Source organism: Tiliqua scincoides, chromosome 3, assembly GCF_035046505.1.
Source record: "Tiliqua scincoides isolate rTilSci1 chromosome 3, rTilSci1.hap2, whole genome shotgun sequence".
Classification (NCBI taxonomy): domain Eukaryota; kingdom Metazoa; phylum Chordata; class Lepidosauria; order Squamata; family Scincidae; genus Tiliqua; species Tiliqua scincoides.
The window spans coordinates 131483914-131504949 of record NC_089823.1 but is presented as its reverse complement, the minus strand read 5'-3'; the positions used below and the strand labels follow the sequence as shown (position 1 = coordinate 131504949).

The window sequence follows — 21036 nt, the reverse complement described above, 5'->3', positions numbered from 1 at the left end:
AATTTGCCAATTCTAATAGAAGTTATTCTGAGAAATGTTTTTTCTGCCAGCATGATGTGATGTCATTAATAAAGCAGAGGAAACCGTGGTGAAATTGATAGGATGTCTTCAGTAGTCCCCTGCAGGTTGATTCTGATTCTTGGAGGCTTAAGGCCAATCCTGGAAGATTGGCAACTCCATAAAGGAATCTGGTGCTTTTTGCAGCTGTGTAACAGGGAAAAATTTAGCAGGCCCAGGTTTTCCAATCATACAGTTTCAATGTCAAGGAAAACACATCACTGACTTTTCTCCTGGTTGGCCTGTGATCCATCTTAGTACCAAAAGAGGCATTCACTCAGTTGTGGTGTTCAGAGGCATGCTTCCAACTAGAAGTGTCTCTCTCTCTTCTAAACGGACAGCCCAATCTCCCACAACTCTCCTGGTGTTGTGGTGCACACTGCATCTCACGGAGGAGTTTTGAGCTGCAAAGGCCTCCTCAAGGTAAAGAAATATTTGCTCCCTTGCACCAGAGTAAGCCTTTGCTGCCCACTGGGTCTACTTGCACTTGCCCAAGAAGGCTTTTTTTTGGCGTAAGTCCTAGTAAACCTGGATTAGTGGATTGAAGCCAGGAAGAGGGACAGGATATTGATCAAGATATTTCTGCCAATACTACCCCCTTCCTGGCCTCATCACACACCCCCACCCTTCCCTGATCTCTACCGTGTTCCCTTCCTCCCTGTTCTTCCCACCTACCTCCCACCCCTTGCACTGATTTACCAGTGCCAGGGCTTCTCTGGAGACTGGTGTCATGGCCACTCACTGCCTGTCATGGTGACCCACCTGCACAGAATGGTGGGTCATGTTTTATGTCTGACTAAAAGCAGACAGTGTCACTGGAATGCGCTTTCTGGCAGTATGGTGGCTCAATAGGATTGGACCTAACAACCATCTTGATCAGGACCACAACATGTTGTTGGCAACCTTCAGTCTCGAGAGACTATGGTATCACGCTCTGAAAGGTGGTTTTGGAACATCGTCTAGTGTGGCTGAAAAGGCCAATTCGGGAATGACAATCCCTTCCACAACAGGAGCAAGTGCAGTCTGACCCTGGTCTGTCTCCCTGGCTATGGGCCTTCCTTCTTTGCCTCTTAGCCTCAGACTGTTGGCCAAGTGTCTCTTCAAACTGGGAAAGGCCATGCTGCACAGCCTGCCTCCAAGTGGGTTGCTCAGAGGCCAGGGTTTCCCACTTGTTGAGGTCCACTCCTTGTATCGCAGCTGTGGTCTACCTGTAGGGCGCTTTCCTTGCACGAGTTCTCCATAGAGGAGATCCTTTGGGATCCATGTAGAGAGAGGGTAAATAGCTCTTTGCTTCAAGTAGCAACTCCGAGAAATGGAGAAAGGATTCTTGGTAGGAAAATGTTGCAATGGGTGCAACATTATCGGATGCCTTGATCCCAATCAGGATCAGTGTCCCAGCTTTTCTTTTTGTGTGTTAGAAAATGAATTCCATTTGTCTTTTAACACTGCAATCAGATGAACATCTAGTTGGAGCTAGCAATACAGCTCCAAGTAGCAAGAAAAATAAACTTGTATTTAAATTTGAAACCCTGTGAAAAAACAGTAGTGTGAATTGACCCTTGTAGATTAAGAGAAAGTTATTTGTTTCCTCTCTGATTTCCACACTCATTCCTCTCTTGTTCCATTGGAACGAAAGTGTGATGTCAGAGCTATGAATTGTAGCTACTTTTATTATCCTATTCCTTACACAGGGATACTGTCAGCCTAGGTCAGCCATTTTCAACCACTGTACCGTGGTCTACAGGTGTGCCACGAGTGGTCTACAGGTGTGCCACGAGTGGTCTACAGGTGTGCCACAGGAATCTGGGGGAAGGTCATTTATTAATAGGGCCTATGGGAGAAGTTAGCCCCCACTGGCAGCATGGTGTGCCTTGTCAATTGTCAAAAACCTGGTGGTGTACCTTGACCATTTTAGTGCTTTGTCAGTGTGCCATGAGATGAAAAAGGTTGAAAATCACTGACCTGGTAGTCTAAGTGCTCCTAATGGCAGACATGCCCTTATTGGCTCAGTTTTGTTTCTCTGTGAGCATTCTTTGGAATGCAGTGGGAATGGTCTTCTGAGATATCTGTAGGAAACATATGTTTTTGATTTAATATAATTGTGTTCTGTAAAGAATCACTGTGCTTTGCCAAGGCAGTTGAAACATTCCTTTGGCTGCCTGAATTAACATTAGATAAGAATATTTCACTAGATGTTCCTTGTTTTAAGGGCTTCCCTTCAAAGCCTCCCTAGGCTCCTGGGAGGACCAATATTGCTTCTTTCTCATAGACAGAAATGTCCTCACCTTGGTTTGCTGTTTTAGGGAAGGCAGTAGACACAAATGTAATGTTTACCTGTAGCTGCCTATCAGATTTAATGGAAGAACTTCATTGTAGCTTAAAAGTATAACAGCTGAGTTTGTTACAAACAAACAGGCCTCACTGTGAAATTAGAAGAAATGGTTCTTGCTTCTTTATGACATATGGACCTGTGTTTAATATCAGACTGTCATATTACAATATAAGTTGATCTGTCCTATGGTAAAAAGATAGACCAGAAAAAGCCATTGCTCAACAGGAGAGCACATGTTTACGTGCAGAAGGTCCCAAGTTCAGTTCTTGATGTCTCCACATGGTGATGATGGGGACATACCAAAATGAATGGCTATTGCATTGCACTGAATTTCAGAATGACCATTCAGCTGCGTCAGACTCATAGCCCAGTCCTAACCTGTGTGGGTGCAACTGTGCAGAGTGGCCTATCCTGTATCCAGCGCAGGTTAGGAGCAGGCTGGAAGTCTGCTTGGAGTAAGGGAACATTTATTCTCTTACCCATGTAACTCTCTAGCCTGCCCAATGGGTCTACTAGGCTCCAACCCAGCTAAACCGCTGGTGCAAATCTGAGTAGCTCCGTGCAAGACTTACAGACCCAGGATGGGAGTTAGGATACCGTGGAGCTCCGCCATCCCTGCCCCCTCCCAGGCCTGAGTCTTCCCCCATTCAATCCGCCCAGAAACTCCCCCCTGCCTCCATTCCTCCCTCCCCCAGCTCCTGCCCCATTGAACACAACACTCACCTCCGCCAGTGGCCACAGGTATACAGCATTGGTGGGATAGTGCAGGTCTTCTAGTCGGCGCTGCCTGCACATAAGTCACCGTAAAGTGCTTTACAGTACTTTTAGGATGGCGGGTGCTATACCGGTGCTAGCAAAGAACAGGATTGCACTGTCAGAGTGGTTGATTGATTACAGATTGATTTTTAGAGACAAATGGCCAAATAAAATTTAGCTACAGAGCAAGGAACATATTACTGGGAACCAATGCCTTCCAATGGCCATTCTGAAAAGACTTATAATTCAAAATGACCATTCCAAGTGGCAAAAAATGGGTTTCAGGGTCCTCTCTGGAGTTCCTATTTTACTGAAAATGCTGAAATGATTCAAAAGGCTTTTCCCCATTTCTTTCTGTGACTTGGCAAGCTGTATTTCCCAGCCCCTGCCCCCTGAGAAAAGGAGTCAAGCAGAGGAAAATCTTTTACAGTTCTCTCTATCTTAGCCTTTCCTGCTTGTTCAGGAGGGGAGGGAGGAGTTAGCTGAGCACCATTTTATATATTCCTAGTATTTTCTGTATCAGTGGTGGTTGAAGACAGTCAATTGAACAGAGATTTCCTGCCTTCGAGAAGTGGAGGTGGAGCTATTTCTGTGCCACAGCTTGTGGTCTAGTGTCATCCCTTGTAGCTACAGCTGCATTAGACAGAAGTCGGATGCTGTGGAGGAATTGGAAATGCAAGGTAAAACATGCGCATGTCAGTCAAGTTGCTTTTGGAAAGCCTTATAGAAGGGCTTTATTGTGATCTGCTAATCCCTGCACTTTTAAAGCACTACCTCAGGGTGTTCTAAATTAGTCAGCCTTCTTTTATTATTTAGCCCCTTATCCTGCTCTGGAGTCCTTCCCGATTACACCAGAGGAACTTGTCTCTGATCTTTTTAGTTTAGCATCTTCAGGCAGGCACTAATGGCAGCAGATACTCCAGTAGGCTACTGACTTCAATCGCTCTGGATGTCACAGGAATTTTGGCACCATTTACCTTTGCAAAATAATAGGGACATACGACATGCCTTTGGCTTTAATTCAGATTTGGGTTTTGCTGCTGCGACCTCCTAAAATTCAATTCATAAACTGTTCATTGTGACTATAAGCTTTTTAAAATTAACGTTATGGTTTGAGCTAATCGAGTGGAGATGTTGATGGGGCTTCACTGAGGCCCAGAGTACCAGTTTGTTTTAATGAGTTAGAATGAACAGAATATTCCTTGGCTTTGTCTTGACATAGTGAGATTTATACTGATGTGTTTTATGTTGCTTTTTTTCCTCTCCCCCCCTCCCCCAGTGCAGAGTGTACCCTCCAGTTTTGGTCCAGTGTCATCTTTTCTAAAGAATTACCTAAGGTATGTTCTTTACAGGACTGTCTCTCTATTATAGCTGTATAAGAGAGCAATTTGTTTTCCATACTGATGTGTTGCAAAGTTCTAGAAAAATCCTTGAGAGGGGTGTGGAGGGACGAAGAAGGGTGAGGCAGATAAAAGTTTTCCTCATTTGCTATTCCACTCCCTGTTTCGGACTTCGGCAACTAAGATGACATTGAGGTCAAAGAGGGTGTGAGCTGGCTCATTTCGCCCTGAGACCATTACAGGGGTTTGTGCTAAGCTTGAAGGAAAGCAAGAGTTGCTTCCCTTCTGCCATCCAAACCTTGTGTGCTGGCTCTTTGTGTGCTGCTGTCTCCTGCCTATGGTGGCTTTGTGAGGCAGCAGCTTCATTCTGACCCTATGCTATTTTTGTGAAAGTTAGAGGACCCTCATCAGTCATCCTAAACCCCTCAGTTAAGAACTCTCAGGGTTTGCATGCAAGTGCAGTGACTTACTTTGTATTTGCATTGCTTGCCTTGAGCTGTTCAGACCCATCAATCTGGATTTCTGCATTTATTTGTATAGAATCTAGAACTCTAAAACAAGGATCTCCAAATTTTTCAGTATGAGTGCCATATCATAGCCACATCAGATATTTTGTACATTTTCGCTGGCCAAAAAACATCAATTTTATAAATGAATGAACAAAATTTAAATGAATGAATAAGTTTTACTTGGATCTTTTTTGTAATCAGTGTGATATGATTCAGAGCAAAGGAGAAATGTGACAATTACAAAGACATAATGCCATGCTTAAACTGAGAAATGATATATAAAGAGTAAAAATGTCAAACATTAGCAAATGCTCTGACCAAAGAGACGAGTTGCTGAGGGCCAGATAAAATCTTGTGGCAGGCCGGATATGCCCCCCAGGCCACAGTTTGGAGACCACTGCTTTAAAACATACTATCTCATTAATAAAAGCATTAATACATTTAATTAATAAAACAAATTCACACCATATTGTCCAGAAAATCCAGAAAAATCTGAAAAATAATCGCAACGATTGAGGCAAATAAAGACTGAACTATATTAATGAGATTAGAGTGAGCAGGGACAACTTCACATTGAGCTGTGCTGTGTTCAGATGTCATGGCAAACAATGTTGTTGTGAGCACATGCACAAGCCCAGGTTTATTCATTTCCAATTCTGTGCATTGGAGAATGGAATGTGAAGCTCCTATTCCTGGTTTGCTGAAACCTTGGCTTTGTCTGACCTAGCAAACTATGCTTTGCACAAACCATAGTTTACCAACAAACTATTATAAAACCATGGTTTGGGTTCCTAGTTTGTAGACAAACTATAGTCGTTCAGATGAAACAGAAACTGTCACTTGCCACAAACTAGGAATTCTTTTCCACACCTTAATTAACATTTAGTAGGTTCTATTAGGGGCCATACCTGGCCTGATGGCTGCCAGTCGGCCACTGATATTCTTAATTACCCCGGTCTTTCAAGACAGTTTTTCAACCAGCTCTTTCCCACAGACTGGCCCATGCAAACCAAAGTACAATGTGCAACTGGGAAAAATATACCCCAGTTGAAGTTGGAAACTGATGGACTCACAATGTCATCTAAGCAAGAAAAAAACCCCACAAAATTTAATTTAAACCAAGGCATCAGAAATGATAGATGTATTCTACCCAGTCTTGAATCCAACAAGTTTCTTTTCTGCCAAACGTCTTGTGATATTTTACTCTTGAAATATTTAAAAATCTACTTCTGATTCTGACCTGAAGTTGTTAATGTCCAGTTTGTATTCACTGCATTTTGTAACTACAGTTGCCCACTTTACTTGAAACAGCTTGATGGCCTTTTCAGTATTACCTTCTCTAATATGCATGTAGAGTGCTGGCAGATCCATTCTCAGACTCAAACTGTGCATTTGAGGTAGCAAAGAGTTTGTCTATAAGTGGAAGAACCTGCTAAGAAGAGGGCAGTTAAAATTCTGCTAATTAAGGTCTGACTACAAACCTCTGTTCTTGCCTTTCTTTCTCCCCTTTCAGTAGCAACCAAAGGAGGGGATGTGATCTGGATCAGGACTATAGTATAGGGAAGGAGGTTTAACCCTTCCCACTGTGCCATTTTTCCAATGAAAATCCTTCCCACTGCTGCTGTTTGCCCTGACAAGGAAGCTGCTATGGCGTCCACAAAAAAAAGAAGAAATGCAAGCACACATTTAATGCCATGTTGTCTGATCCTTCATAAACTTTCCTTTTTTCAGAGCGGGAATATAACCTAGCTCAGTCCGTTGCTGTCTGCCAATATGGGGCACTGAAAGTGTTCAACAGACCTCCCACAGTAGCTAATTGTAATGGCTCCAGCTGACAGTATTCAGTTCTGGGTTAGACGGAGGTCAGCTTGATTCAAACTGTTGCCTTCTTGATGACCTGAAATTGACCTTGTTCTGCCCTGGCCATTACAGTGGGAAGGGCGAAATGATGGTGTGGGAGGTCTTGCTTGAGCACCTCTGCCAGGACAGATGGGTGTGAAGTCACTCTTTGGCATGTCTTCAGATTAATTATCTATTTGGTACATTCGCTTACTGCATGTGGTCTGCTTCCATTTGAGGCAGAGTATATGTTTGCATCCACTTCCTTCCTGAGTTCCTCTATCTAATGCTCGCATCCGGTTGGTTTCTACTGATACTACCAAGCTGTCCTTGAATCTACACTGTTGTGGTTTCTAGGCTTTGTCATTCTTTATATCACTTCCTTCCCTTCTTAATAAATTGTTCGGTGAGAATTCCATAATTGTACCTGACTCTCTACTATGTTGTTTTTCATCATGGAAACTGAGCTTATGTAGTTCTGCAAAGTAAGATATGGGGGGTGGGGAACCCAGCAAACATCACTTTTGAAGATGGGATAGGGTGATCCTGATGTCACACTGTTGGTCCACGTGCCTTTTTGTAGTGCAGTGTGTTATGGAGAAGCTGCTGGAACAAATGTTAGTTTGGTAATGCCATCCTGTACTCTTTCTATTGTATTTATGCAGGTGCCAGTGTCAGCACAGCACAGCAATTTACAAATGCCTCAGATTGCCACAGGCTCACAGCCAATGAACACAGAGCAATAGTCTGTGACATTCCTTGTTAATAACGAGTGCAAACAGAGTATAACACAATAGGTTTTTTTTGTGGGGGGAGACAGTAGTCCCCCCTTTTAGAAAGAGAACAGCAAAAGTGCCATTTTGCTGTAGAACCCGGCATCGTAAGACTCTGTCTTGTCAAAAAATAAAAGTTCTGTTCCTCATGAGTATATAGAAGAACCTGAGAATGTGCGACCAGGGCCTGATGAAAGAATCAGAGAAAGCACTTCTGCATATATGGTAGTGCATCACTCCCTGTTTTTCTTCTTTCTCCCATAGTAACTAATCTCTGTTTTTTCTACCAGCCTAAACTGTACCCATACCCCCTTCCATTTCACTGTCACCGTCTACCTGCTCACACAGCATCCTGCACTGTTCAAAAAGCAAAATTTTAATGTGATTTTTTACAACTGCATCCTCTCTCCCACTATCACTAACTGGCTTTTGATGGTGCAGCAGTAGGGACTGCTCTTTCTGTTTAAAAGGCGCTGAGAAACCCTTGGACCCAGCTAGTCATTCCCCACCTACTCGATATTGTGAGCAATGATGGGCAAGGGGCAAGCCTCAACAGCTCAAATTCACCCAACAGAATTGGGCCAGAAAGTACATTATACATATCTGTGGGTTACACTGCAAGATTAGTCCGTTTTCTAGGCAGAGATGTCAACAACTCTGTCCCCAAAGTGAATAAAGCAAGTAAGCAACTGAGAGTTCCTTCTTATCACTCTGTGGGTTGAGCTGCAGTAACCCTCATGCCACTCATAAAAGCAATGCAAGGATCTAGTGGTGGTGAAGGAGAGCTGGATGATGAGCTTTTTACCTGTGTGTGGTCGGATTTGCTGTAAACTTTGAGCCACCTGCAGTCCAGTTACTTCTCCAACCATTTCAGTGCACCAGCAACCTGGTAAACTAAGGAACTGAATGGGCTGTATTCAGCAGGAGAGGGCATGTGAGAGCTATTGGGTCAGCTACTTGAGTATGCTCTGTGTCCCACTGTGTGCGGAAGGCTTTTACAAAGTGCTGTTCATGCCAATGGAAACTCCTTGAGGGCTCTGTCTCTCTCTGGATCTGTCAACTTCCAAAGGTGAACTGCCTTATAGCCCAATCCTATCCCTGGCAGTGCCGCCAAGTGCAGTGGCACCAAAATGGCTATCACTGTATCTAACAGCCCCTATGTCTCCAGTGGCTGGACGTCTCCTCAGGGGAAGAGGACTTTCATCCCCACCCTCCAAGGAAAATCCCAGGCCCCGCACAGAGGATGGGATCCAGTAGAGCGGGGCTCTGCCAGTTCCAGCCCCCTCCCGGGCCAGTCACTCCTCTGTCCCATCCTCCCTCCACCCCAGAACGTCCCTCTCCTACCATGAAGGCCCTTACCTTGCTCTTACCTTGCTGCAGGTGACGTTCATTCAGTACTGGGCCCAGCACCAACTGATGTTGGGCTGACGCTAGCACTGCTTCCTCACAAGGTTCCGAAAACGTTATTTATGTGCTTTACAGCATGTTTACGACACCCTTCACTGGCACTGAAGCTCAGCACTGGTGCTGGGGGGGGGTCATAGGATTGGGCCCTGAACAGGTCCACTATCCCTGTGGAGAGAATAGTCACGGTGACCCTAAACCTCATCAATGAATGATCTGACCATGACAAGCGAGGCAACAAAAGTTCCCTCACCCTCATGTCTTCATTTTCCTGCCACGTTGAGAACACAAGATTCAGAGTGAAGCCTGCCCCATGTATTGGACTGATAGTATCATGATACAGCTCATTTGTTGTTTGTTCATTCATTTTTATCCTGCCTTTCAGAAGTTGTTCCAAGGTGACTAAATGTCTAAATTCAATAAAGCATGATTTACAACAGTAGTTGAAACAGACAAAAATAAAATGCTTTAAATAAAAGGCAGTTCTTAAGATATAAATGGCCCAACCATATTGGGCTTTAAAGGTAATGACCAGCACAGAGGCATTCCTGGGGGTCCTTGTGCCCGGGGCAACCCCCAGTATTCTGCCCCCCACACCCTGTTTTGCGCCCCTTCTCCACCCCCCTGTGTACCTGACGCACCTGACGTCATCATCACCGCAATTACTTCCGTGCAGCTGCCTCCTCTGTTTCCCCTTTGAAAACAAGGGGGAACGGAGGAGGCAGCCAAGGCCCCCACGGAGCCTTCTGAGCTGCGGGGGTCTCCATGGCAGCAGTCTGGGACTGCTTCCAGTGGCCCCAGACCACCAATGGAGACCTCCATGCCGCTTGTAAGCGGCGCGGAAGGCTCTGTGAGGGCCGGGAAGTGGCACGCGCCTCTTCCGAAGTCAGAAGCGCGTGCAACTTCCCCTCCACCTCTGAGGGACACCCTCAGAGGTGGAGGAGGGGCGACCCGGCGGAGCATTCTGCGCTGCTTATAAGCTGCGCGGAAGGCTCCATGGGGGGGGTGAGAAGCGGCACGCACCTCCTCCGAAGTCAGAGGAGGCGTGTGCCACTTCTCCTCCACCTCTGAGGGATGCCCTCAGAGGCGGAGGAGGGGCGTCCTGGCAAAGTGTTCCGCGCTGCTTGTAAGCTGTGCGGAAGGCTCCATGGGGGCCGGGAAGCAGCACGCGTCTTCTCCGAAGTTGGAGGAGGCGTGCACTGCTTCTGCTCCACCTCTGAGGAATGTCCTCAGAGGCAGAGCAGGGGCACCCAGGCACTCCAGGGAGGCAGCGTCTCGGCGCCGACTGGGCCGCCCCTCCTTTATAGGAGGAGATGAGATGGGTGCTCTAGAGCATCAGTGCCTCTCTAGGGCACCTATCTCCTACCCTCCTTTATAGGAGGAGGGGAGGGGGCAGCTCAGTCGGTGGCTCAGTCAGAGCCTCAGGCTTCTTCCTCCTGGGAAGGCGGGGGCAAGGAGAGGCAGGGGCGAGCGCCCCTGGTGAGTCGGTGCTCGGGGCATTTGCCCTGTTTGCCCCCCTCTAGGTCCGCAAGTGGACAAGCACCTTCATTTGGACCAGGAAATGGATGGATGTAGTTCCTGCAGGATGGGAGTAATATATTCCCTCTGTGTGATCCCCATCAGCAATCTGGCTTCAGCAATTTGAACTGGTTGCAGTTTCTGACTGCTTTTCAAGGGCAAATCCATGTAGAATGCCTTGCAGTAGTCTAGTCAAGATCTGACCCAAGGCATCTGTGACTGCACCAGATCTGCTTTCTAAAGAAGGACCTTGGCTAAAGCTGGACAAAAGAGTTCCTTACTGCAGCTGCCACCTGCTCCTGTAGCAGCAGGCCAAGTTCAGGAGTTCCCTCAAGCTGCACATTTGCTCTTTCAGACAATCTCCAGGATTGGCTCAGTCATGAGGCTGGCTGAAGAAGTTGTTTATAATGGTGGGCCGGTGGACACCATCTGATCGTCTTCTCACTTGCTGAAAGCATTTTGTTCACCTGCCAAGAGTTCACAATTCAAAAGTATCCAATATAGTTGGACAAGTTGTATTGTCCTGGTATTGCAAATAACCTGGAGTCTAAATCAGTGCTCAGCAGTCTAAATCAGTGCTTCTCATGGCAGCCAGTCCAAAAAAGGCAGGGCCTGTAGAAAAACAATTGAGGCTAACAATATATAGAAACTGGCACCTGAATTTCCTTTAATGTCCTTATCTCTTTTTCATTTGTATTGGCTTTATTAGATTGCAAGCCTTCGAGCAGGGGCTATTTGGTTTGGTTTTGTATGGAATTCAGAACATTTTAGGTACTTATAAATTAAAATAGCAGGCAGACGTTTGCTTTCACACTGCTTTTTAGCATGACACTAACAGCTCTGCTAAGAACAGCATGTTACAAGTCAGGATGATTTAGGGCCCAATCCTATCCAACTTTCCAGTGCTTATAGAGCAGCAGTGCGGCCCCAAATTAAAGGAACAAAGATTGCCTCACCTAGAAAAAGCCTCTGTGACTGCCCCACCACTGCAAGATACAGTGCATGTCCCATTGGAACAGCTGCAACAGAGCTGGAAAGTTGGATAGGATTGGGCCCTTACTCTGGTAAACTGCTGTCCCAGTTTCTGCTTTTAGGAGAGTTGTTGGGGCTGTCTTTATTTAAGTGTTGGATGCACACAAGCACTACAGTTGTCATTCTTTAGGTTTCAGCTCCTCTCCCTGGGTCTATAGCTGTTAAATGGCTGAGGGACCAATCCTATCCAATTTTCCAGCACCAGTGCAGCTGCAATGCAGCCCCAATGTAAGAGAGCAAATGTTCCCATACCTTAAGGAGGCCTCTGTGATTGCTGCCCCACCACTAGATACAGTGCATGTCCCATTAGCACAGCTGCACCGGCACTGGAAAATTGGATAGGATTGGGCCCTGAGTTGGGGGGATCTTTACAAAGCATTCACAAGCCTGAGCAAAGGAGAGAGGCTCAAATGAGATGCAATGGCAACAGATCTATGTGCTGAAACCCAGGTCTGCCCCAATTGCATATTAAGTGGAGCTGGGTTGGGAAGATAACACAGTATCTAGTACATCTTTGCCTCTGATTTATGATCCCTGCAACTTCTTCCCCCAGTGTCAGTTTTCTCCCTAACTGGACTTTGATATTCGAAGTAGGCACTGTGTAACATGGAGTCAGTCACCAGGATCATGTTGTTATCCTTGGGAAAATAGGGATACTCTTGTGTACTTGTAATACCCTTTGTGAAACTTTGAAGGGTATGCAAACAATGTTTCCAGTCTCTATAGATAAGTGAATGGCATGAAATATGATGCCTATAGACCTGGAAGTAAATAGATTATTTCTTGCCTTTGCATTCCCAGGAATTTCCTATTCGGAATACACACCGCTAGAACATTTTATGAATCATGTCCAAATAACACTTTATGCCAAATGCAAATTATCATGGGATCTCAGTAGCAAAATGGTGGGAACTACTGCAGTCAGTAGATTTTGAGATGGGGCACCTTGCTTCCTAGGCAATATTAGTTATGTGGAAGAGCTCATCTCTGTTTTATTTAGCAGGATAAAGCTCTGCATGGTGTGCAACCTATTTGGTGTTATCAGCTAACATCTGATCATGCTTCAGAAAGTGCAAATATTTGATCCAGCTGGGTTTAGTCCATGGATGCATGTTCATTAGCAGCAGCACAGTACTTAGCCACAGAGGGTCTTGAAACTTGGCCTTGTTCGACAGGGATTCTACCTGTGTGCCACTACCAGCTCTGGCCAAAGGAAGGAACTGTAGTGTAGCCACCCATAAACTCTGCCTAGCAACAGCAAAAAAGAAAAAAAAAAGGCAGGAGGAAGCTGCAAGGTGTCAAGGGGTATAGATGCTCACACACCTTCCATTGTTGTTGTTGATTGTATGTGTAATACTGTGCTCGTTTTAAAAGTGCCTTGCAGCCCTGATCTGGCCCATCTCAACAAAACAGCCACCCATGATGAAGTACAAAGAAGGCTGGTTTTGCCAGATTCTCATTCTGTGTATTCAGAGTTCACCAGCCTTTCATGTTGTCTTATGCAATTATGACAGCAGCTGCCTGGGTCTTGGCCAACATAGCTTGGAACATCCACCCACCCGCCAATCACACACACAGCATGTAGGAACTTAAAGCCTAAAAGTGTTTACTCACATTACAAATAGCTATATTGAACTGGACAGCATAGGGTAGGGAAATTCAACCTGTGTGAATGGCAACTTGCACCACCATTGCTGCATATTAGGGGGCCTGTAGCTCTGCCATGATCCAGTTTTTCAGAGCACACTACCTTTTGAGTTTTCCGCAGCCTCCCAAGTGAATGCCTTGAGATTTGAACCTTGCTCCTATGTAGCCATTCCAGAAGGGTACAAATATAAATAGACTAATGTTAACCTTTAACTGCAGAAACCTCTTTTTTCATAGCAATGTCTCCCCGGTTTGCATTGACCGGCATGTAATGGCTGCATCCTGGAACAGCCTCTCCCATCTCCTGGTCCTTTTAAACATAAGATTTGTTCTTACCAACTTCCCATACAGCATGACTCTCTGACCTACTTGTAAATGACACTTTATCACATGGGTGGGCACTCATTGCTTTAAATTATTATTATTAATTAATTAACAGTATTTATATACCGCTTTTCAACTAAAAGTTCACAAAGCGGTTTACAGAGAAAAATCAAATAACTAAATGGCTCCCTGTCCCTAAAGGGCTCACAATCTAAAAGATGCAAATGAATACCAGCAGACAGCCACTAGAACTGACAGTGCTGGGGTAAGGAGGGCCAGTTACTCTCCCCCTGCTAAAAAAAGAAGCGCCCACTTGAAAAAGTGCCTCTTACCCAATTAGCAGGGGTAACTAATTAAAAGTAGTTTAGCAACAATGATTACCTGAAAAATTAGTTTTAACTGCTAGTAAACAATGCCTTACTAAGAATAATTCGAGAATCTTTTGTAATTACCTTGAAGCAATGACATCGGCATCCAGTGAAATGGGCTATAGTCCATGGAAGATAATGTTTTAAATAAGTGTTGGTCTTTAAGGTGCTATAATTCTTACATGACCTTTCTTGTTTTTGCTACAACCGGCTAACAGGACTACCCTCCTGGAAATTGTTACTTTGAAGTAAACTAATTGCATCTATAGTTGCCCCTCATAACGTAAGTGCTGCATTCCAGAGTCAGCACATAAAGCTAAACTTGTGTGTACTCAAAATTGCCTTGAAAGTCCCCGATATCTGGAAATTGCGTTCTGTCTCTTTAAAAATTCCAAGGCACATGCAGTAACTGAAAGGGAACCCTCCCTTCTCCTATCTCAAACTCTCTCCAGGGCATGACAAGTGGAATCCCCTGCACCAGTGGTTCTCGCTCATTTAGCACCAGGACCCACTTTTTAGAATGAGAATCTGTCAGGACCCACTGGAAGTGATGTAATGACCGGAAGTCATGACATCAAGCAGGAAAATTTTTAACAATCCTGGGCTACAATCCTATCCACACTTACCCAGGAGTAAGTCCCATTGACTATCATTGTTAAAAGCATATACATAGTAGCTTGTTAAAAGTACAGGTCTGTAACATTTCCCCAAATGCAGTCACATACCATGGTAGCATCAAGTCTAATATATTAAAAATAAAATATTGAAATGAATGGGGACCCACCTGAAATTGGCTCACGACCCACCTAGTGAGTCCCAACCCACAGTTTGAGAAACATTGCCCTGCACTATTTAAACTGCTGGTTTTTGTTTTTTGGTTTGCTGACTGCGTGAAGTTGAATTTGCTCAGGTCAACTATGCTTAAACCATTTTTGCCTGGCCCACAGATGTGGACATTTGGTCCCTGTTGCATATATGCAACATTGGGCAGAAATGGCTTAAGACAAGGGGCAACAACTTTGTTTATACTACTTACCTTCTCCCCTGGTTAAAAATTAAATCATTTTGAAAAATGTTGAATTGATTTGGTGTGGCCCGTTCATGAGGCAAGGTGATGTGGGTTGCGTCAGTGCCGGATTTTGGGGAGTGAGGTGAGTGGATCTGGGATGCTTCACACCCTGTGCCTGCCTGCCAGCCAGCCATCTCCTGTAACCCATTGCCCCAGCATCTTCTTTGCTTTCCTTGTAGCGTATGTGACAGGAGGATGCCTCTTCCTCCAATACCAGTGCTGTGGATTGTGATTGCTGTGATTAGAGGAAATGACAGCAGCTGTTGAGATCCTGTTCCTTCCTGAAGCGAGATTGGGAAGAAGGCAATTGCCACCTCTGTCACTTCTCCTCCTCCTTCCCACTTTTGCAAAACAGGCCTGGCAGGGAGGATCCTGGGACCGGAAGAGCTTCTGCTCCCAGAGTAATCCTGCCTGTCTGGCTAGTTTCTCAAAAGTGGAGGAGGAGGAGATGGTAGTGATGGGGTGGGTGGGGGTGCTTAGGGAGAAAAAGAAGAAAAAGTTTAAAAAGTTAAGAAAGGGGAAATTGGTGGAATTTGGTAGCCTTTTAAGGTGCCGGTTTGCATTCAGCCAGATCAGATTGCAGAAATCCCTCTATTCATCTTAGCAACTGATCTGGTATTTCTATTGATATGTATAGAACTTTCAATAAGATATTAAATAATGAGCTATTTTAATTACTAGTTCACTATTGTAGCTAAACTACTCACAATAATAGCTTTCTAACAGATGAAATTATCAATAAATTAGTCCAACTACATAGTTTTGAACTACTTTTCATAAATAGTTATTACCATCCAATTATATGAAAAATAGTCTACAGTAATTAGTGGTTTGGCTACTCATTTTTTAACCACTGCCCATCACTGCTTTACAGTGGCAGTAATTGAATCTTGCTATGTTCTCAATTCTGTTAATTAGCAGCAAGGTAAATACTTATTTGAAAACAAGATGGTTCATTTTGTGCTTGGTCTGTGTGCTTGCAGCAGTGATATCCAGGCCACAGAAGCAGTTTGTTTAAATTTCTGTAAGCATTCTGGATTGTGTGGACTGAACTGATTGTGTTGACGAACAGAATAGGGAAGGGAGAGTATGCCAGGCTTCCGTCCTGAGCTCAGGGGCACAACTCTTTTCCCTTTACAGCTGACTTGGCAAGTCTGTATTTTTTCCCCTATAATATGGTTTTGTAATTTTGAACAGTTCTGCAGGGCATGAGGTTGTACATGATATGCCAGTGGTGAAGTAGCTGGATCCAGATTCTCTGTGACAATTAGGCAAAACTTTTAAAAACAGTGAACTCTCTGGCTACTGGCCATCCACCGCTAAACGGTTCTTCATGCCAAGAATTTCAGAAGAAAAGGCTTGGACTATTCCTTTCCTTTCTGCAGCAGCTGTTTCCACTCTGTATTTTAATGAGTGGGCTGAACTTCAGGCAGGGGGGAAGGATTTCCCCTAATAGCACCCCCCCCTACTGCTAGTAAAGGACTTTGCTTGCATTATGCGAATGCCTTTAGCTGTGCACTTCCAAAAAGAGGGAAACATCATGTTCTTCATCAGTTGAATTCTTGCTGTGTATATTTTTTTCTTCCCAATTTTCCCTGGATTTTTCATTTTGACATGCCTTTGGCCCTATAAAGTGAGTATTTAATGCTTTTCAAGGCTGTTCTTTTGCTCCCTCAGTTCTTCAGTGTAAATCAGATCTCTTCAGCATTCAACTGGAACTGTTGCTTCATTCGAGACATATTTTCCTGCATGTTTTACAATTTCCCTTTGTGAAAGTTTTTCACCGTGTTCTGCAAAATCTTTAATAGCCAGAGGCAAATGGTTCTAAGGGAGAAATCTTCTGCTGTTTGATTTATTAGTATTATTGTACATGGCATGTGAATGTGAAACTTTTAAAAGCTATGTTTAGCCAATATCGTAGATGTTAATTTGGCACAAGTTTTGCTTCATGTTTGATAGGTTTGTGTTCATAATTTCTTGCTGCCTAATCAGCTTTGCATGCTTGGAGAGGTCATGGCTGAGAGTGCAATCCTATCCACATTTAACCTGTGAATCAGACTTACGATGCAATCCTATGGGTGTCTACTCAGAAGTAAGTCTGATGTTACTGGGACTTACTCCCTAATAAGTGTGCTTGGGATTGCAGCCTTAATTTCATGCAAGCAGGTACAGGATTGGGCACCACATTTCTTCTGGATTTTCATTGTATAGATTTTTTTTGTTTAGTTTCTGTGTGCCTGCCACATCTGAACAAAGCTGAGAAAATGGTGAAAGCACTGCTGCTTCTTTTTATGAGCTCTCAAATGCTTTAGTTAAACTCAGTAAATAGTAGAATTCTCTGGAGAATATGGGGGAGCAGCCCAGATACCCTGGTTCAAAATCTTGTTGCGTTTTGCATGTGCCTTGTTCTGTGAGAGCTTTAAGAAAATAAGCTTTTAGAAAATAACATTCTTAATGCCTTTATATTTTGATAGTTCGAGCAACGTTTCTAATAGGTTGCTCTGAGTCAGGTCTGTTTCTTCAAATTCCTAAATCTTTTTCTAGGATTACAAAAAAGTCTTTGCATAACTGCAGTGTATGAGTCATTTGTGGCAGAGAAAGTTGTGTGTAGGCTTCTGGTTTGGAACCCTGCAGCTTATCCATTTTTAGATAAAAGCCTTAGTTGCTGTGAATTATGACACAGTGCAGGGAAGCACAACAGGTTCAGTTTATAGCTATTTGAAAATTACCCCATCCACACCACGACGCACATGTACATGCCTGAATTGTACATATGTGTGGCCATCCACAAATGTGTGGGCTGGGTAGGAGTGATCCTGACTGTCGTGCAAGTCCAATCCATTGTAGATGTTTGCCAACACTTTGATAGTGGGATCTAGTATCTACTGTACTGTCAGTCAACAGTCAAAACCTTTATTAGGCATAAACATTTGATGGGTGAAGACTCTGTACAGAAACCGTAGAGAATAGAAACCTAAGCAGTACACGTATATATGTGTATGTGTGCACCTACGTGTACACACAGATACAAACATACATTACATTTTACATACACACATGAATTATTTAAAAGACAGAAAACAATCAGTTATTGTGCAAATATTGCCAAGATGTAACCTACTCAGTGATTGCTTGGTACAGAAAGCTTGTCTCAATTCAGATTACTCAAATTTAGGAACTGTACTGTCATATCTTGGTATCCCTGGTGGTTGTTGGTGACCACCTTTAAATTCTAACATGGATCTACCAGTTTCAGAACCTTTATTGGCATATTACACATATACGTCGTAGACAAACATTCATAGACTTAAAAAAAAAAGTGATACTAATTCCTAGGATGTTAAGAGGTGCACCCCATTTCTCTAATACTATTGATTGGACTGCAATGTTTCAGGAGAAGCTTTAAAAATGCCCCCAAAGTCTCAATTAGTATATACTGTACTGTCATATCTTGGTATCAATTATGGTTGTTGGTGACCACCTTTAAATTCTAACTTGGATCTACCATTCAGAGTCGGACTAGAATCTTCACAGTGATGAGACACAGCTCTATTCTCTTTTGCACTGGTGTAAAACGTAGAGTAGGTTGGTTGGTTTTTAGTTAATGGGATTCCAGAATTCTTGGCGCGTATGCTTACAAGCTTTGTAAGTATGACCATAGTCAGTAATGCAGATCGAAACGATAGGAAGCTGAATTTGGGCATAAATATACTGGATGCTGCATTTGAGATAGTCAGTCTGGTATGGTTCAGATGTTGCACAGAATTATGGTTTTGTGCCACATTCACAGTCCATTTCTAACCTGCTCTGGTGCAGCCTGACTGCATGGCCTGTGTTGTATCCAGTGGCTGGAGGCAGCTGGAGGTCTCCTTGGGGTGAACGGATATTTTTTCCTCTTACCCTATGTCAAGCCCCCACCTGCTGTATGGGGCTTCTTGGGTCCATTCCACTTATATAGCTGGCACAAATCTGGGAATGTTGGGAGGCCTGGAAAGGAGGTTAGGATACAGCAGAAGAGGCCTCCACCAATCCCTCCCCCTTCTGGGCCTGATCCGCCCCCATTCTGTCCTCCCCCGCCCAGAAATGCCCCCTCCCTGCTACCCGCCCTATGACCCTGCACCATTTGGTATCTTACTTGCCTGTGCTGTTGGCATTGACAGGGCAGTGCAGGCCTCCCTGCCAACACAGCCTACCTTCTGGGTGCTGGGAATATGCTTTACGGCATGTTTGCGATATCTTTTGTCAGTGCAATGGCTGCTGTGCCTGCCAAAGGCGGGGTTTGGATCACGCAGTCATAAGCCTCATTGGGAACAAACTGGGATTTTGCATAACCCAGGAATTTCTGACCTTCTCAACCAGAATTTGTGAACAAGCCTGGATATGAATTTGGGGGGCATGCAAGCTTGAACTTGTGAATATTGTGTAAAGCCTTGGTTTTGCAGGATGTCTGAACTGAACCTCTAACTGTCTGAGAGGGCCAGATCAGTGGCCCTGATTCTGCAATTCACCTTTGAACATATGAATCTGCATTATCCTAAGTGAAACCATTGGTGCACCTAGTGCCTGGTCTGACTGGCAGCAGTTATCCAGAGTCATGGGCAAAGCAGCGCTATTTCCTGTCCTTTAACTAGCAAAGCTAGAGATTGAACCTGCAGCTGAACCCATATGCAAAACACATGTTCTACCACTGAGCTTGGGTTACTCCTTTAACTCCTCAGGGTTTTTGCAACTTTTGCTAAGTATTCTTGCAGCAGTTTGATCAAACTTCAGAAAACTGTCACTGGGGAGGTGGCAAGCCTGGAGGATCAGCAGTATTTTTATCAGTGGGATGCTCTTGTTAGCATTTGACAGTGTGTTTTTAGCCTCCAGATTGCTTTTGTAGCTGCTCCTTGTGAACATTTTCTTAACTCATTTTAAAGTGACAGCTTAGTGTTGTTTGAAAAGGGATCAAATATTAAAGTGCGCTCCTGAACAGGCTCTTAAACTCCATTTCCACTTGCCTGCATGTGTTGCAGCAGCACTGCACAATAATGCCTTGTCTCAGCTCAGGCTCCCCTCCCTCTGGTCAGTTGTGGAGCTTGTGGGTTATTTCATAGAGTCATTTTAGTTTGGTGAAGGGTGGACTACAGGACGAGTGCTGAATCACTAATCCACGACAAAGATGTCATTAAATAACTTCTCCACATGTCCATATTGCAGTTCATCACTGCGCTGCTAAGTTTCTCCTTGTGATGGCACGATGAGCCATACTTTGGCCTGTGATGAAGTAATGTTGCTTTGCTGGGGATTCAGCACTCACCGAGTAGCCTATGTCTCCACAGACATAGCTCAGGATTGAGGCACAGTTCAATCCTGAGCTCCTGCGGCGCGCAGCTCCGGCGGCACAGAAAACGGGTGCCACTGCATCCTGTGCACCTCGGGCTACTGCAGGTGGCACCTCGGGAGAAGATTTTGTCCCCTTCTCCTGGGTAAGGGAAGTACCCCACAATGGGGCTACTCAATAAGATTTATATGAAATACACATGGAGACTTGTTGCCCCTTTTTAAATTCAGGAGAGAGTGTACGTAAATTTTTTTTTTTACCATACCTTAATTAAAGGTAAAAGCGTTCGTGTGGGGCGCTGAGCCCCACATGAATGCTTTGGATCCAGTGGAGCAGATCTTCACCGGACCCACCTCCCTCCCTCCCCACTCCCTCCCCCTGCCTCCCCACCATGCCTCCTCCCTGCCCTCTCCCTGCCCGCCTCACCAGAATGCCTTCCCCCTCCTCCCCCCATCCCCGCTTATCTTACCGTGGCTTGGCGGTCCATGCAACCACCAAGCGGTGGAGGCCCGGCGCTGGGCTAGCACAGGTGCTCGCCCGGTGGCAAGCCTCGCAAATGTGCCTTATGACACGTTTGCGACAGTGTTGCACTCAGGATTGGGCTCACAGTCTCCTAACTCTCTTCTTCCAGAATATGTACTCATGGTTTCTTTGCATCAAGCCATCAATGTTGAGTGTTTGAAAAGGAAGTTCAGGGGTGTGCATGCACGTGAGTGAGAGAGAGAGAGAGAGAGAGAGAGAGAGA

General features: G+C 44.6%; 1 protein-coding gene across 2 annotated transcripts in view; it reads left to right on the top strand.

Moving 5' to 3' along the window:
- The window catches only part of LOC136646075 (sorbin and SH3 domain-containing protein 1-like), a 209615-nt gene that overhangs the window by 45547 nt on the left and 143032 nt on the right, over window positions 1–21036 (top strand). For both annotated transcript variants that reach the window (XM_066622642.1, XM_066622641.1), the window contains exon 2: window positions 4425–4482. The gene's annotated coding sequence lies outside the window, so the exon portion shown is untranslated. The remainder of the gene's footprint in view (window positions 1–4424; window positions 4483–21036) is intronic.